The following is an 18,771-nucleotide window of genomic DNA, read 5'->3' as shown; positions in this document are numbered from 1 at the left end:
AGCAACCACACATTGTCTCCTGCACTTAACAAGCACAGGGAGTTTGAACAACAGGATTCTAAAGTTTTGTATTATCTTCAGTAAATGTGCTGGGGGTAGGGATATGAAAGATGGATGCTGATATCATTGGTGGCATATAATTTTCTAAATAATGGCATTCAGTTACCGCCTCTGTTGTCTACCTCAGAAATAGAGGTAAATGAGCTGTATCTTTCAGAGAAGAAGTAAAATTAGAAGCAAGGTGTTGCGCAAGTACTTATAGTTCTCAACAAAATATTCAACTCCTCAGACTTTCTGATCGCCCGCCTCTATATCTTTGTCACAAAATGTTTTTAGTGCGTCACACACTTTCCATTGATATATAAAGTGAATTTGAGTGAGCAAATATACCTATCTTTAGTGCTTGTTACATTTATTCATAAATCAACTCATCTAATGAGCATGCCAATGTGAAAAATAAATTGTTCCCCTTAGATTGGTTATATCAAGCAGATTTATAATTGGTTATTAGTACCTTACATAGCTGTGCAGGATTTTTGGCTCCATGGAAAACTGCTTTAACTCAGTAATATATTGGGATTTTCAAGCATGAATCTTTCCATTTTGGATCCAAATATATACTGCTCAAAAAAAATAAAGGGAACACTTAAACAACACAATGTACTGTATTTAATAGTAGGATGTCTTATTTTTTGTTCCCTTTATTTTTTTGAGCAGTATATTTTTGTCTGTTTAGATCTTAATCTTGACTTTGTCTTTCCAAACTATCAAATGTCTTCATCTATTGTCTTATAGAGGTATATTTGTATATTTGGTTTATAGTCTTCATACATGAATCACTTGTACTTCAGGTGGTGGATAGTTATAATATTCTGCTGTAGAATTCTCTGGTGTCAAACAGAATTTCTTCTTTCAGTAAGACAGGTTTTCCAGTTCCCAAGTCTTCAAAGCATTCCCAAACCATGAAACTATTATCTCCATGTTTGACAATTGATATATGGTTGTAGTATGTAGGGTTTGGTTACTGCCAGAGGTAACCATATAGTGAAAAGTGTGACTGTTTTGTTTATGGGCATACTTTGGAGCAGAAATCTAACCTGAGCAATAATTAGTGGAAGAAAATATTATAACTATTAAAAAAGAAGTTTATTAAGGAGAGCTTCTCAATCTCAGCAGCCTGAACATACAAGTTGGCTACAGAATTCTGGGAGTTGAAGTCCACACTTCTGTCTGTCCAAGGAATGACTATTCCACATCCCAAGATATCTTTCAAATAAGAGTGTCTGGCACTGGCTTCATTACTTCATATTTCAGTATGAGTTAGTGAGACTTCACATTCCATGAAAGAATCAGATAAAGGAAACCAGAAAGGGCTACATTGATTCATGCTCAATATGTAAAATTTCATGTAAAATGATGTGCCAAGTACTTGCCAAGAACAAGTACATAATTTAGGGCAGGGCTTTTCAACCTTTTCACCCATTGTACCACTTTTAGGATATGGCAACATCTGAGTACCACCAGTCACCTAGCAAGGTGTCAAAAACTTGATGACCCCCCCAAAAAAGGAAAAAAGTGATAAAGTTCAGGTAGTCCTCAATTTACAACAGTTTGCTTAGTGACTGTTCAAAGTTACAGTGGCACTGAAAAAAGTGCCCCCCAAGCCACAGCCGAGCAAGACACCTGCCTGCCCACCCGGCAGCGCTCTTCCTCCTGTCTGAGGTTTTCATTGTTGTGAGCATTTCTGTTGAGGTTTGGCAACGGGAGTGGGATGGGGGGTGTTTGGTTTTTATTCCCTCCCCATCTGCTAGATGGTTGCAGCAGGTTTTGGTCACTTCACATGACCCTGCGACACTGTGACCGTCATAAATATGAATCAGTTGCCAAGTAAGGCCTCCTCAGGGTGCCACCGGTCAGAGAATGTCGACTGGTGGCCCCCAGGGGGAGATCCTTCTCTGTGGGCGCCCCGGAGCTATGGAACCAGTTACCGGTTGAGCTCCGGACGGCGCCCGATCTTCGCTCCTTTCGCCGCGATCTGAAAACATACTTGTTCGAGCAAGCCGGCCTGGCCTGGCCTGAGGGGGGATTGGTGGGGTTTTTACTATTTTTATTGGGGTTTTTAGTATGTATTAACTGTATTTTTTAACTGGGCATGTATTTAATTACCTTTTATCTTTTGTAAATTTCTGTGTTTTATTCTTGCACTGTACACCGCCCTGAGTCCTTCGGGAGAAGGGCGGTATAGAAATATTAATAAATTAAATTAAATTAAAGTATCTGAATGTAATCACAAGTCCCTGGAGATGCTGCAACATTCCAGCTGATCGGCGCTTCTTCTGGGATCAAAAGTGCCAGGATCAGCGCCAAGCTCCAGCTGGAGCCTGGTGCTGATCCTGGAGCTTCCGCTGAGCCCTGACAGCCCTGAAGAAGTGCTGATCATAGCGTTTCCGCTGAGCCCTGACAGCCCTGCAGCTCCAACCGTCTCTCGCTCAGGCTTGTGCAGTGTTGCCACCAGTTCAGCTCATTCCCCTCCTCCGCTACCACTTTTCTAGGATGGTTGCGTACCACCTGCCAGGTGCTAGTGTACCACAGGTGGTGCCCGTAGCACTGGTTGAAAAGCCCCGATTTAGGGAATCTGTTTATGCTTATCTCAAGGGGTGGTGTGTTTTTTTCCTTTTCAACATTTTAGATATTTTGGGAAGTTATATAAAATTTTCTCACCAAATTCTGAAAGCTGTGTACCAAAAAGTATATTTTGGAGAGAGTTGTAAACAAACAGAGGAATATTGAGGATATTCAAATATATAGAAAAATCTTTATGTTAGGTTTGTATAGAGATGTGTATATCTTTATATAGTAGCACTTTTTGATGCATGCAAAATGGATATGCTAGGAAAATTATCCTTTGACCATTGCAGATCTGGGGAGGTTTAAAAATAAATTTCAAAGAACATATGAATCAGGATTTCAGCTACATAGAGGGATGTTAATTTTTTTTTAGAAAGATGATGATTTAAGGGTAGCCTGTAGGGTATGCTGTATGTACATGTTGTTTTGGTTTCTTTTAAAATGAAACATTGCCTTTCCCTCCAAAGTGGGAAAAACTAAGCAAAAATCTGTCAACTTTTTTCCTCAGCTGGGTATCTTAGTTTAAGCAAATTGAGGGCAATATTTGAAGTAAAATCTGAAGACAAAAGGCAAGAAGAGGAATGATTTAATTTGTCCTCTTTTTAGAATAGTTTTAGCAAATTCTTTTCTAGAACTCAACTGAATATTCATTTACATGTCAACTGCTGCACATGAAATGAATAGATATAATTTTTGTCAATCAGTTTGACATAATTTTTTAAATAAATTTTATTAGTTTTTATAGGGTTAGGGATAAAATGGGGTCAGGATTAGGACTGGGGTTTGGGTTAGGGTTGGGGTTAGGGTTGGGATTGGGGATAGGTTTTCTCCAGGTAACATTTTCAATATTTAGCAAACAGCATAGTGTCTGGGTACATGTATTTAACTAACAGTAATAGATACAGTTAATTATCATAAACAATGTTAATTAATCATTCAGTTGCCTTCTTTTTACTAATATATTTTCAAAATTACATATCACATTTCTTTCTGATTCATTTTTCTAGCCATTGGTAAAAGTTATTCCATGTTCTAAAGTACACTGAGTCTTCTTTCTTTTTAATCTCTAAAGTCAATCTATCCATTTCTGCGCACTCTAGAATTTTCTTAATTAGTACTTCTTCAATTGGCAAATTTTCATTTTTCCAATATTGGGGAAATACAATTCTTGCTGCTGTTAATACAAGATATCTACAATCTTTCTCGTACTTGGCTCCTATTATTCCTAACAAAAACAATTCTGGTTTGAAGTCTATTTGTTTTTTAGTCATCTTCTCCAACCATAAATGTATTTTAGCTCAAACCCTTTTTGCTTTAGGGCATGTCCACCAGATGTGGTAATAAGTACCTGGCCTTTGTTTGCATTTTCAACAATTGTTTCAAGTATTTTTAAACATTTTCGCGAGTCTCACTGGTGTCATATGCCATCTGTAAAACATTTTGTATAAGTTTTCTTTATATGGCACTGCTTTAGTTAATTTAATATTTCTTTCCTATAATTTTTGCCACTCTTCTAATTCTATATTATATCCAAAATTCTTTGCCCACATTAGCATTGTTTCTTCCTCCATCTTTAAGTTTAACAGAAATCTATAGAATATCTTGATGAACTTTTCACCTGTTTTTAACAGTATCTGATAAAATTCTGTCTGTTCTTTATAAAATCCTGTTGTTTTTGTGTCTTTTTCATATCTCGTTTGAATTTGCAAATATGGCCACCTTGTTCTTGTAAGTCTTGTCTGTCTTTCAATTTTTCTTCATTATCTAAAATATCACAACTTTATCATAGTTAATTAAATTTGGGTAAGCAAAAGCTTCCATTGTTGAAAGCCATTCAGGTATCTTAATATAATTTTTTTCTTTTATTTTTTCCCATTCTGAGAGAAGTGCATTCCTTATAAAATGGTTTTGGAAGTACCTATATATTTTATTCTTTCCATACCACAGAAAGGCATGCCAGCCAATCTGTAGGTCATGCCCCTCTAGGTACAATAGTCTTTTATCTCTAAGCATTATCCATTTTTAAGCCATGTTAAAATAGTTCCTTGGTAGTAAAACCTCCAGTCTGGGAGTTCAAATCCTCCACTGTCTTTAGCTTCTTGTAGCGTCACTTTAATTCTCGCTTTTTTCCCTTGTCAGATAAATTCCAGTATTATTATATTCAGTTCATCAAAGAAGGCTTTTCCCAGCCTTACAGGAATCATTTGAAATAAAAAGAATATTTTTATTTTTATTTTATTTTAAAATGAAGATATTCATTTTCACTTTTATTACTCTCCCCAACATTGACAGTGGAAGGTTTCTCCACTTTTCCAAACCCAATTTTATTTCTTTAGCAGTCTTATGTAGTTGTCTTCTTTTACTGTTACACATTTTGCTAAATTCCCAAGTACTTAACTTTTTTAACTATTTGAAGTTTTTTTATTAGTTGTTTTTTGTTTTTCTGTTAAGTTCTTTGTCAGCACTTTAGCCTTTTCACAGTTTATTGTCAAGCCTGCCACTTCTCCAAATTTTTCTATTTTCTCCAGAAATTTAGTGCTTGTTTCCAATGGATCTTCCAGTATAAAAACCAAATCATCTGCAAATGCTTGTAATTTGTATTTTTCATCTTTTATCTCCAGTCCTTTAATTTCTGTTTCTTGTCTAATGTTTCTATTCAATACTTACAGTGTTAATATAAATGGTAATGGAGATAATGTGCATCCCTGTCTTATGCCCTTTTTAATATTGAAGTTTTACTATAGTCTCCATTTATAATTATTTTGGCAGTCTGCTTACAATAAATTGTTTGGATTGCATTTATGAAGTTTTTCCCAAAGTCCATTTCTTCAAGCTGCTGAAACATAAATTGCCAGCTTACATTGTCAAACGCTTTTTGTGCATCAAGGAATATTAAAGCCATCTGTTTCCCTGAATGAATTTCATAATACTCTAACACATGAAAAAAGTAAGGTTCTACATTTAGGCAGGAAAAATTAAATGCACAGGTATAGTATAGGTGGTACCTTGCTCAATAGTAGTAACTGTGAGAGGGGTCCTAGTAGACAATCACTTAAATATGAGCCAGCAGTGTGCTGCAGCTGCCAAAAAAGCCAACACAGTGCTAGGCTGCATTAACAGAGGGATAGAATCAAGATCAAGTGAAGTACTAATACCACTTTACAATGCTTTCGTAAGGACACACCTGGAATACTGCATCCAGTTTTGGTCAACACGATGTAAAAAAGATGTTGAAACTAGAAAAAGTACAGAGAAGAGCAACAAAGATGATTAGGGGACTGGAGGCTAAAACATATAGGGAACGGTTGCTGGAATTGGGTATGTGTAGTTTAACGAAGAGAAGAGTGAGGGGTGACATGATAGCAGTGTTCCAATATCTAAGGGGCTGCCACAAAGAAGAGGGAGTCAAGCTATTATCCAAAGCACCTGAAAGCAGGACAAGAAGCAGTGGATGGAAACTAGTCAAGGAGAGAAGCAACCTAGAACTAAGGAGAAACTTCCTGACAGTTAGAACAATTAACCAGTGGAACAACCTGCCTCCAGAGGTGGTGAATGCTCCAACACTGGAGGTTTTTAAGAAGAGACTGGACAGCCATTTGCCTGAAATGGTATAAGGTTTCCTGCCTGAGCAGGGAGTTGGACTAGATGACCTCCAAGGTCCCTTCCAACTACTTCTTCTTCTTCTTCTTCTTCTTCTTCTTCTTCTTCTTCTTCTTCTTCTTCTTCTTCTTCTTCTTCTTCTTCTTCTTCTTCTTCTTCTTCTTCTTCTTCTTCTCTTCTCCTTTCTCCTTCTCCTTCTCCTTCTCCTTCTCCTTCTCCTTCTCTTCTTCTTCTTCTTCTTCTTCTTCTTCTTCTTCTTCTTATTGTTATTATTATTATTATTATTATTATTATTATTAAGAATCATTCTTAGATTGTTTTTTATCTGAATTTTATATAAGAAACCATTTTGATCTGTATGTATAAATTCGATCAAAAATTTCTTTAGTCTTTCTGCCATTATTGAAGCAAAGATTTTGTAGTCTACATTTAATAACGATATTGGTCTATAATTTTTTATTTGTATCAAATCAGAGTCTTCTTTAGGTATTAAAGTAATATTGGCTTCAGTCTATGTATTTGGTATTTTAGCTTCCAGGAGAATTTCATTATACAGTTCTTTCAAAGTTGGACTTAATACATCTTGTAGTGATGTATAATATTCTTCAGGTAATCTATCTGAGTCTTATCCTTTTTTGCCTTTTTATAGCTTCTATAATCTCCATCATTGATATTTTCCCATTTAGTATGTTTTGGATTTCTCTGGGATTTTTTGGTAACTGCTTTTTCTAAGTACTGCTGTATTTTTTGGTTTAGAATTTCCTCTGCTTGTAGAGTGTCTCATAGTAATCTTTAATAATTTTTTTGATTGTATCATTTTGAAGCTGTAATTCACCTTTTGGATCTTGCAGCTTATTTATCATTTTTTTCTTTTTCTTTTTTCAGTCTATATGCTAATCATCCCTGGCTTATTGGCATTTTCAAAGAAATTCTGTTTAGTCCTTTTAATCTGTTGAGCCATTATTTCCATCTCAGCTAAATTTAATTTATGCTTTATTATCTCCATTTGTTTCTTAAGTATCTTCTTTTGTGGATCTATTTGTAATTCTGATTCTAGCTTTCTGAGTTCTTCCTTCAACTTTAACTATAGTTGTTTCTTTTCTTTATTCTTTTTAGCAATATAAGTTATAGCCAACCCTCTGAAATATGCTTTAGACGTGTCCCACACATTTTGAAGCAATGTTTCTTCTTTCTTGTTTATTTTGAAGAAAAATTCCATTTCCTTTGTCACTAGTTGTAGGAATTCTTTTTCTTTCAATATAGATTTTTTCAAGGACCATCTTAATTTTTTCTTAGTTCCTCTCCAAGTCATCTTTACTGGGTTAGTTTCTATCTTAACTTCTTGTATCATCATTGTCCATATCATATCAATTCTAGACCATGATTTATGTCTATTTGAATAAAATGTGTATTGCAATTTCTTTGGGTTTTTCTCTCTCCAGACATCTTGAATGCAGAGTTCTTCTGTCATTTTTAAGAATGCTTTAGGTAATATATTTCCTCCTTTTCTCCCTTGTTTAGCACTTTTGTAGTCCAAAGTTCCACCTACTATTGTATTAAAGTCACCCATTATACAAAGATTTTGATAGTTTAGATCTAATATTTTTTTATATAGTTTTTGATAAAATTGCTCTTGTTTATCATTAGGTGCATATATTGCTACCAACAGTATCTGTTTTTGATCCATCATTATTTCCACCATTAATATTCTCCCCTCTTCATCTGCATAGATTTGTTTGGGGTTCATCGTTTCTTTAATATAGAGAGCTATTCCTCTTTTCTTTTGATATGCTAATGCGAAGTAAAGTTTACCAATTTTTGGTTGTTCTAACAATTTATAATGTTGTCTCTCAATATGTGTTTCTTGAAAACAAATTATATCCAGTTTTAATTTTTGTAGTTGTGTAAAGATTTTCCTCTTTTTGAAGGAGAATTTAGTCCATTAATGTTTATTGACAAAATCCCACTGTTCTCCATCTCTTTCAGTTATATCTAGGTCTTAATCTTCTAGTTGATATTATCTGGTCTATTGGTCTTGCTCCTTCTTCTGCATGTGTATTTTTAATTTTTAATTTCTTCCTCCTCTCTTGGTTTGGCCACTCCTTTTACTGCCATTTCTTCTTGTTTGTTTGGTTCAGGATCACCTCTTTCCATTGCTTTAAGTGGTGTGTCCAGTCTATATCTTTTTGTATCCCAATAAATTAAGATCCCTTCTGGAATCAGCCATTTGAAATTCACTCCTTTTTCAGTTACTTTCCTAGTTAGGAACTGATAATTTCTTCAAGACTCTCTTATACTTCTAGGAATTTGTTTGAGGACTGCAATTTCTTTTTCTTTGTATTTCAATGGTTCATCTCTTACTTTTCTCAAAATTTCATCTCTTGTGGATCTTTTAAGAAATCTAACGTGCACTTACCTGGGTACTTTATTTCTTCTAGCATAGTTTGAGTTCACTCGATAGATCTGGTCTAGTTCTCCTTCCATTTGCAATTTCCCAGTTCCTAATGCACCTGCCAACCTAGCAGTTCGAAAGCACGTAAAAATGCAAGTAGAAAAATAGGGACCACTACGGTGGGAAGGTAACAACGTTCCGTGCGCCTTTGGCGTCTAGTCATGCCAGCCACATGACCATGGAGATGTCCTTGGACAAGCGCTGGCTCTTCGGCTTTGAAACGGAGATGAGTACCGGCCCCTAGAGTCGGAAATGACTAGCACGCATGTGCGGGGGAACCTTTAGCTTTTTTAATGCATCTGCCAGTAGTTCGGTTATCAAGCCTAGGAGATCCTCTTCTTTATCTTCTATTATATTTTGAAATCTTAAAAGGTATTGAGGCCTTTTCCATTTCTATGATGGCTATCGAATGTTCTAATTCTCCATTTATTTGCATCAATTTCTGGTTTTCATCTTTTAAAACTTCTAATTTCTGGTCAACCTCAGTTGATTTATCTTCTATTTTTTGAATTCTTTGTTGGTTGTCTGTGATTATCTGTTTAAAATTTTCAATTTGAGAATCTATATTGTTAATTTTTTGGTTAATTTTATCAAAATCACTTTTCAACTCCTCATGGCTTTTCGATGTGACTGCCATATGAGTAGCAATTGCCTCTTGAATTGCTTGCAGAGTTGTTTGTGTATCTTTCTGGAAGGTATCTGTCTTCTCTTGTTGAAGAACTGTAGCAATTAATCTCTGATAGACTGGACTTGCAGAAACCGAAGAGGGAGCAGAAGATCCTTTTTTTCCAACTTTAGAAAGGTTTAGGGCACTCATCTTTATCTTTAAATCATATGTTGTAATCCACCAAGTAAGTCAAATTTTATAATCCAATAAGCTCCTTTTCCATCAGGCTGACCTGGACTGACAGGGATTTTAATTATGTTTTTAATTTCTAACTTTAATTTTTAACTTATTTTAATTTTAATTTATTCTACAGGGGCCATTAATTTAATTTTCTTTTAACTTCTGTATTATTGTATGTTATTGTTGTTAGCCGCCCTGAGTCCTTCGGGAGATAGGGCGGCATATATTTATTTATTTATTTATTTATTTATTTATTTGTTTGTTTTTATATACCGCCCTTCTCCTGAGGGACTCGGGGCGGTGTACAGAGTAAGGTAGGTATACAGTTGAACAATAGTTAGAAACAATAGTAATAATAATAACTGAGACCCCAAGAGCTATCAGGCCAGGCCGGACTGCTGGAACAGGTAAGTTTTTAATTCGCGCCGGAAGGTGCGGAGGTCGGGGGCCATCCGGATTTCGGTAGGCAAGCAGTTCCAGAGGGTTGGCGCACCCACTGAGAATGCCCTCCCTCTGGGGACCACCAGCCGACATTCTTTGAGCGGTGGCACCCTGAGGAGGCCCTCTCTGTGGGAGCGCACAGGACGGAGGGGTGTTGACGTTGGCAGAAGGTGCTCCCGTAGGTAGTCCGGACCCATGCCATGTAGGGCTTTGTATGTCATTGTTAGCACCTTGAATTTCACTCGGAAGGCAACCGGAAGCCAGTGCAGCTCACGGAGGAGAGGTGTGATATGGGAGTATCGGGAGGCCCCCAAAAGTGTCCGTGCAGCTGCACTCTGCACCAGTTGAAGCTTCCGAGTGGCTCTCAAGGGCAGCCCCATGTAGAGAGCGTTACAGTAGTCAAGGCGAGAGGTCACAAGAGCATGGGTGACTGTACATAAGGCATCCAGGTCCAGATAAGGCCGTAGTTGGCGCACCAGTCGAACCCGGGAGAAGGCCCCCTTGGTCACAGCTCCTATGTGATCTTCCAGGGATAGCTGTGAGTCTAGGAGGACACCCAGGTTGCGGGCCCTATCAACAGGGGGTAATAACTCATCCCCGATGTTAAGGGATGGAATGTTCTGAGTATCCTGGCTTGCCGGTATGTACAGCCATTCAGTCTTGTCCGGGTTGAGTTGAAGCCTGTTCCTCCCCATCCATTCCCGGACCGCTTCCAGGCAACGGGACATCACGTCGAGGGCATCACTGATGCTGTTTGGAGTTGAGATGAAAAGCTGGGTGTCATCAGCATACTGATGGTACCCTACTCCAAAACCACGAATGATCTCACCCAGCGGTTTCATGTAGATGTTGAACAGGAGAGGCGAGAGAACCGACCCCTGAGGGACTCCGCAAACGAGAGGCCTCGGAGTCGACCTCTGTCCTCCTGCCAGCACCGACTGTGAGCGACCCAGGAGAAAGGAGGAGAACCACCACAGAACTGTGCCTCCCACTCCCAGTCCCCTGAGGCGCCGCAGCAAGATACCATGGTCGATGGTATCGAAAGCCGCTGAAAGGTCTAATAAGACTAGGACAGAGGAATGGCCCCTGTCCCGGGCCCTCCAGAGATCATTCATCAGAGCGACCAATGCCGTCTCCGTGCTGTAGCCCGGCCTGAAGCCCGATTGGCACGCGTCAAGATAAACCGCTTCATCCAGGACCTGAGGAAGTTGATGCGCCACCACACTCTCAACAACCTTCGCAAGGAAGCGAAGGTTGGAGACTGGACGAAAGCTATTCAATGAGGTTGGGTCTAAGGTGGGCTTCTTGAGTAGAGGTCTCACCACCGCCTCCTTCAAGGAGGCGGGGAAGTGACCCTCACTCAGAGAAGCAGAGATGACCGCCTGAAACCAGCCTCGTGTCCCCTCTCGAGCTGCATAGGCCAGCCAGGAAGGGCACGGGTCCAGTAAGCATGTGGAGGAGCTCAACCTCCTCATAATCCTGTCCACTTCCTTTGGAGTCACAGGATCAAATTCCTCCCAGGTGACGTCGACAAGACTGTCCATGTCCTGTTCCTCCAACTCTGCCCAGTTGGAGTCCAGGCCGGTTCGAATCCGAGCGATTTTATCCAACAGATATTGACCAAATTCCTCGGCTCGACCCTGTAAGGGTTCCTCCCTCACCTCTTGGTTCAGTAGGGAGCGAGTCACTCTGAACAAGGCAGCCGGGCGATTATCTGCGGACGCGATGAGGGTGGAAAAGTAGTTGGATTTCGCCACCCTTATCGCTGCGAGATAAGACCTGGTGAGGATTCTTAGTCGCAATCGGTCGGATTCGGATCGACTGGATCTCCAACGGCTCTCTACGCCCCGTCTCCGACGCTTCATCTCCCGGAGCTCCGCGGTGAACCATGGGGCTCGCTGGGATCTGCGCCGGGTCAGGGGCCGCAGGGGTACAACTCGGTCCAGCGCCTTCGTGGCTGTCCTTTCCCAGGCTTCCACTAAGGCGTCCACCGAGCTGTGAGCAGGGAGTGCAGGTGGGTTCCCAAGCACTGCCTGGAACCTGTCAGGGTCCATTAGGCGCCTGGGGCGGTACCATCTGGTTGGCACCGTGCACCCATGGCGGGGGGTGGCAAAGGGGAAGTCTAGCCGTAGGAGGTGATGATCGGTCCATGACAGGGGCGTAACGGTCGTGGAGCCCCTACCGATATCATCACGCCACCATCCAGATAAGAACACCAAGTCGGGGGTGTGGCCTCCCTCATGAGTCGGTCCAGAAATTATTTGCGACAGGTCCATGGCCGCCATGGAAGCCATGAACTCCCGAGCTAGTTCGGACGATCCTCCCAGGGACGGTAGGTTAAAGTCGCCCAAGACCATGAGTTTGGGGAATTCAACCACCAACCCTGAGAGGACATCGAGTAGCTTAGGCAGGGCTGCCGCTGCACGATTAGGTGGAAGGTATGCCAGCAGCAGGCCCAACTGCGCCCCCGGACCGTATCTCAGGAAGAGAGTCTCACACCCGACTATCTGAGGGATGGTGGTCTCCCGCGGGCTAAGGATCTCCCTGATGATTACTGCCACTCCTCCGCCCCTACCATGGGCCCGAGGCTGGTGCAGCACCTGGAAACCAGGCGGGCAGAGGTCAACCAGAGGGACACCACCCTCTGGGCCTAGCCAGGTTTCCGTGATGCAAGCCAGGTCCGCGTGCTCATTCTCCACTAGGTCACAAACAAGGTGAGCCTTGTTAGCAACGGACCTGGCATTTAGGTAGACCAGCCTGAGCTTAGGAGGCTGCACATCTTCGCTCCCGGGTCCTCGGGGGAAGTACAGAGGGTTGGAGCATCTCACCGCTTGTACAGAGCGGAGATGACCCTCCCAGTGTCGATACGGCCCTCTGCTTGTGCACCTTCTGCCGTTCCCCACCATCCTGGGAATTGGTTGTTCGTCAGCTCGCCACTGGGCTTTGTCGGCGACTGGCCCACGTTCCTCACCTTCGTGAACGGTCGTAGGCCTGGCCTGCGCTATGGTAGTTGGAAGGCCCCCCTTCACCGAACAACCATAGTCTTTTCCCGCCCCCCTCCCTAACCCGACAAAGAACTTAACTAGGAACTTAACCAGGGGCCTCTTGTTGGACTTATGCTGGAGGCCCCTGACCCTGCCCGGCCATCTCTCAGAGGCCCAATGGTCTGGCCCGTCATCGAGATTGGATGTAGTATAGGCGGGTCGCACCCAGGAGAGGGGGGAACCCCTGAGGGGGTGTAGGTCTGTGCTGGAATATTGGAGTAGCATAGAGTTACAAGGGTTTTTTGGGAAGGCAGCCCCCTGGATGGAGAATTGGCAGGAGGGTCGAGTCGGGTGGGTGGGTATCTGACCGTCACCCAGCCACTGCCACTTGGCTGGGTGAACCCCAGAAGCAGGCCACTCCCCATCCTCTCATGATGGGTTGTGACTCTGTTTCCGGGTGTTGTGATTCAGGGTCAGCCTGTGGGTTCGGCAGTTGGGTCGGATGACTCGGATGACTCAGATGAGGGGGAGGAGGGGGGTGTTGAAGAAGAACTTGCTGATGATGGCTTGGAGGCTCCGCAGAGCCCTCAGCCAGGCCCCTCTTACTTGGTGGAGACCCAGCTGTGTGAGCTCGACAGTGTGGATGAAGATGACCCACAGCTGGCCCTGTTCAAGGACGCCCGACGCAGGAGGCAGTCAAGTAGGAGCAAGCAGAGAAAGGCTGTGGGACTTCTCGGAAGGAGGCAAAGAGAGGCCACGCCCTGAACTCTTATAAAGGGAGTGTTTGGGGGAGGGCTGGTTTGCTGAAAGCAACCGCTCCGATAGAGGATCAAAGCTCCGGTATCTTGTTTCATGTTTTGTTGTTTGTTTAATAAATTTGGCAGACGTATTCCAGCCTCTGCCGTTTGTACAGGGGTTGCCTTTCTGCAAGGCCGGTAGCAGGCTGGTACAGAACAGTTTGCTTTCAGCCTCCCACCCCTTACTAATATTATGGAGCAGCTATGTGCCGAGAATGCCCAGCTCACCCAGCAACTCACTTTGCTGGCAGCTCAGGTGGCTCAACTGCAAGCTCAGGTTCATGCTGCACCCCCACCCAGGAGAAAATGCCAAGTTGCAATGCCGGATAAATTTACAGGTACTCCAGAACTGTTTCCTGCTTTCCTGGGACAATGCCAGCTCTTTATCAGCGTGAGAGCAGCTGATTTCCCCACTGACCGGGATAAGGTGGGGTTTGTGTTAAGCCTTCTTTCGGGTGATGCAGCTCGTTGGGGCACGCCTCTGCTGGCTCAACCTAGCCCATTGTTGGACAACTTTGTGGGGTTTTGTGATCATATGCGTCTGATGTATGAGGACCCTATTAAGACGCAGACTGCCACTTGACGTCTGAAAGCTCTGAGGCAGGGTCAACGCCCCCTACAGGGCTATATCAGCGATTTCCGGCTGCTTAGCCAGGATTCCGCCTGGAATGAGGCTGCGCTCGTGGATGCCTTCCAGGATGGATTGTCGGAGGAGATGTTGGATGAGCTGGCCCGTGTGGATATTCCCTCAGACCTGAATGGGCTGATCCATCTCTGCCTGCGGATCGATGCTCGGTTGCAGCAGCGAAGGAGTCGCCGTGCCACCCCACAGACCCCTGCCGCCCCTGTTGTGCGTGAGCCCCCAGTTCAAAGGGAGGAGCCAATGGAGCTGGGTGCCGCCAGGTCTCGTCTATCGGTGACTGAAATAAACAGACGACGATCGGGGGGGTTGTGTTTTTACTGTGGGGACCCTGGACATTTGGCTGCTTTTTGCCCAAAGAAGCGACAGCGGGCATCAGTGACCGAGCCTGCCCCGAGAAAGTCCCCTACTTTTCTGTCGGGAAACGCCCCGAGCCCGATCTAGACGGTGTGATAGATCGGGCGTCCCACAACAACACTGAGCGACGTCTTTCCGATGCTGCCTGTGGACCTCCTCGGCATTTGATTTTGGAGGCACGTCTGATCCTTCCTGGCAAGCCAGAGGGGATTCCAGTCCATGCCTTAATTGACTCTGGGGCCACCACAAATTTTATGGACTCAGCATTTGTGGCCAAATGGGCTGTTCCCCAGTGCCCGGTGGATCCGCCCATGTTAGTGGAGACTATCGATGGCCGAGTGCTCCTGTCTGGGCCTATTACGGCCGCCACGCAACCATTATGTATGGCCATCAGTTCCCATGTGGAGGCCATCCAGTTCTATATCACCTCAGATCTGCACTTCCCCGTGGTCTTGGGACTGGCGTGGCTCCGGGCGCATGACCCACAGATCTATTGGTCACCCTTTTCCCTTGCGCGTATCATTCACGAAAACTGAACCCTTCGGAGCGCAATTATACAATCTGGGAGAAGGAGCTGCTGGCCATCAAAGCGGCGTTCGAGGCCTGGAGGCATCATCTGGAGGGAGCGCGGCATCAAATCGAGGTCCGGACGGACCATAAGAATCTGGAAAGCCTGCAGACCGCTCGGAATTTGAACCAATGCCAGATCCGGTGGTCTCTTTTCTTTGCGAGGTTTGACTTCCGGGTTCGGTACATACCAAGCGGGCACAATCAAAGAGCGGATGCTCTGTCCAGGAAGCCCGAATATTCCCGAGTGGAAGACAAGCTTCTGCCCAGGACAGTGATCCCCGTCGAGTCTTTTGCTGTGGTACGGGAGCCGGTTGATATACGGGCTCGGATCCGGGAGGCACAGCAGCAGGAGGTGTGGGTGGCTCAGCGGAAGGAGGAGGTGGGGCCAGATTCTCCTTGGACAGTCACGGATGGACTCTTGTATTATCGTGACCGGCTCTATGTTCCGGGAGGGCCACTCAGGGGACTCATCCTCAGCCAGTGTCACGATAACCCGGCGGCGGGGCATTTTGGCCTGTTCAAGACCCTGAACCTGGTCTCCCGTACCTTCTGGTGGCCCCGAGTCTGACACGATGTCCAGTCCTATGTCACCTCCTGCATCCCATGCAGGCAGGCCAAGTCAGCGACAGGGGCCCCGCCTGGATTACTGCAGCCCTTGCCAACACCCAAAAGACCCTGGGGGGCTGTGTCCATGGACTTTCTGACGGATTTACCCCCATCCTCTGGTTTCACGACAGTGTATGTGGTGGTGGACATGCTGACCAAGATGGCGCACTTCATCCCCTGTCGCGGCTTACCGTCAGCCCGCACCACTAGTCGTATGTTCATTCAGCAGGTGTATCGCCTGCACGGCCTCCCTGATAGAGTCGTCTCCGATAGGGGGGTCCAGTTTACAGCCCGCTTCTGGCAGGAGTTGATGCATGTGTTGGATATCAAGATTTGCCTCTCGTCCGCGCATCATCCTCAAACTGACGGGGGAACCGAGAAGGTCATCGGTATCCTGGAACAATATCTGCGCTGCTACGTCAATCTGCAGCAGAACAATTGGGTGGACTATCTGGCCATAGCTGAGTTTGCATTTAACAATTCGCAGCACACCTCCACACAGATGACACCGTTCTTGGCCAATGTGGGTTATCACCCCCGGTTTTTCCCCCTTTCTCCCGTGGACTCACCGGAGCCGGCAGCGAACGACTTCATGGCAGAGTTACAGGCGATCCATCGATTGGTGCGACGTCAGTTGGAGAAGGCCAAGGCCGATTACAAAAGGTTTGCTGATCGGTCAAGACGGGATACGCCTCCACTATCGGTGGGGGATCGGGTCTGGTTGTCCACCAGGAACCTACCGTCAACACGGCCGGTGAGAAAGTTAGATCACCGATATTTAGGACCGTTCCCAGTCGAGGCTGTCATCAATCCGGTCGCCTATCGCTTAACTCTGCCACGTTCCCTGCGCGTGCACCCAGTCTTTCATCGGTCTCTGTTGGTCCCCGAGCAACCGGCTTGTCCACTCCGCCGAGCGGAACCTCCCCCATCAGGACCTCGTGATGGAGGCAGCACCCCCGAGTACGAGGTCGCCAGCATCAGGGATTCCCGTTGGCTGAAAGGTCGTTTCCAGTACCTGATCGAGTGGAAAGGTTACGGACCAGAGGACTTCACCTGGGCAGACGCGACCGCCATTCATGCCCCTGCGTTGGTGACTGCTTTTCATGAACAATTCCCATCCCGACCGCATCCGGATCGGCAGCCCCGGGGGAAGGGCCCTGCGGTGCGGGATAGTGTTGTGATTCAGGGTCAGCCTGTGGGTTCGGCAGTTGGGTCGGATGACTCGGATGACTCAGATGAGGGGGAGGAGGGGGGTGTTGAAGAAGAACTTGCTGATGATGGCTTGGAGGCTCCGCAGAGCCCTCAGCCAGGCCCCTCTTACTTGGTGGAGACCCAGCTGTGTGAGCTCGACAGTGTGGATGAAGATGACCCACAGCTGGCCCTGTTCAAGGACGCCCGACGCAGGAGGCAGTCAAGTAGGAGCAAGCAGAGAAAGGCTGTGGGACTTCTCGGAAGGAGGCAAAGAGAGGCCACACCCTGAACTCTTATAAAGGGAGTGTTTGGGGGAGGGCTGGTTTGCTGAAAGCAACCGCTCCGATAGAGGTTCAAAGCTCCGGTATCTTGTTTCATGTTTTGTGGTTTGTTTAATAAATTTGGCAGACGTATTCCAGCCTCTGCCATTTGTACAGGGGTTGCCTTTCTGCAAGGCCGGTAGCAGGCTGGTACAGAACACCGGGGGTGGTCCAGAACCCACTCTGGGTGAAGCATACCCCATAGAGCTCTCACCTCTATGGGGCTGCAGGTGTAAGGTCAAGCCATTCTGCCACCGTGGCTTGCACCCAGGCCCATCATGTCCTGTGGGGAGAGGGTGGGCAGCGAGGTTGAGAGTTGGTAGAGGCAAGGTGATGACGGCTTCGGTGGTCCAGTCGCCGCTGTCTCCACTGATCAGCTGGATCGTGGCGTCTTTTTGGTTGAGGATCGGCACAGAGACACCGTCGGCTCCCAGGGTGCGGGCCGGAGAGGCCACGCCACGTCTATTAATGCTACCATCGAAGGTTCGTGGTAAAAAGTGGTCGACCGGGGCCGCAGCTCCATAGGCCCCTGTTGGTTGGGGACCGTCCAGAGCTCGGCCTCCCAGAGGTACGGGAGTCCCATGTCGCTGCCTCCGTTCCACGCGCCTCGAAGAAGGCGGACCATGCCGCGTCCCAGGAGCTCGGGGATGCTGTTGTCGATGTTGCCGCCGTCACCGTCATTGTCGATGGTGTCTTCACTGATCAGCTGGCCCGCGGCTCGATCGGGGGCCGGAGAAGCTGTCACCGACGCCGTTGCCCTCGCTGCCGCCGTTTCCGCCATACAGCTGATCCGCACCGATTCCCAATAATAAATAAGTCCCAATAATAAATAAATAAATAAATAAATAAATAAATTAGGAGAGGCAAACCATAAAAATAGTAAATGGTAAAATAATAATAATAAAAAAAATCAGAAGGGCAAGGAGGAAGAGTAGAACAGAAAAGGAGCAAAAAAGAAAAAAAATGCCAAAATTTATAATCCACAGAGTTCTGTTCAAAGGGGTTTCTTGGTATTCATTAACTTCAGAGACAGCCTATAACAATTCCAGATCAAGCTGTATTTGAAATCCAGGGAGTCTGATGACTGCAAACACAGTTATTTATAATTATAATTATAATTATAATTATAATCCTGTGAGATAGGGCAAACCAAAAAGAGTCTTTCTTTCACAGCCAGAATCTTCAAGACTCAAAATTCCAAGGACACTAAGATGCAGTGTCTGGGCATACAGCCAAATTTTGCTCCAATCAGGGTAAAGTGCATATAATTCTCACTTTCGCCACTAGATATCATTAGATGTCCATTCCCACCATATTTTAAGAAAGTTTAAAAAGTAA

This window comes from Vipera berus (assembly GCF_964194415.1).
Source record: "Vipera berus genome assembly, chromosome: Z".
Classification (NCBI taxonomy): Eukaryota; Metazoa; Chordata; class Lepidosauria; order Squamata; family Viperidae; genus Vipera; species Vipera berus.
Note: the sequence above shows the minus strand (reverse complement) of the source record.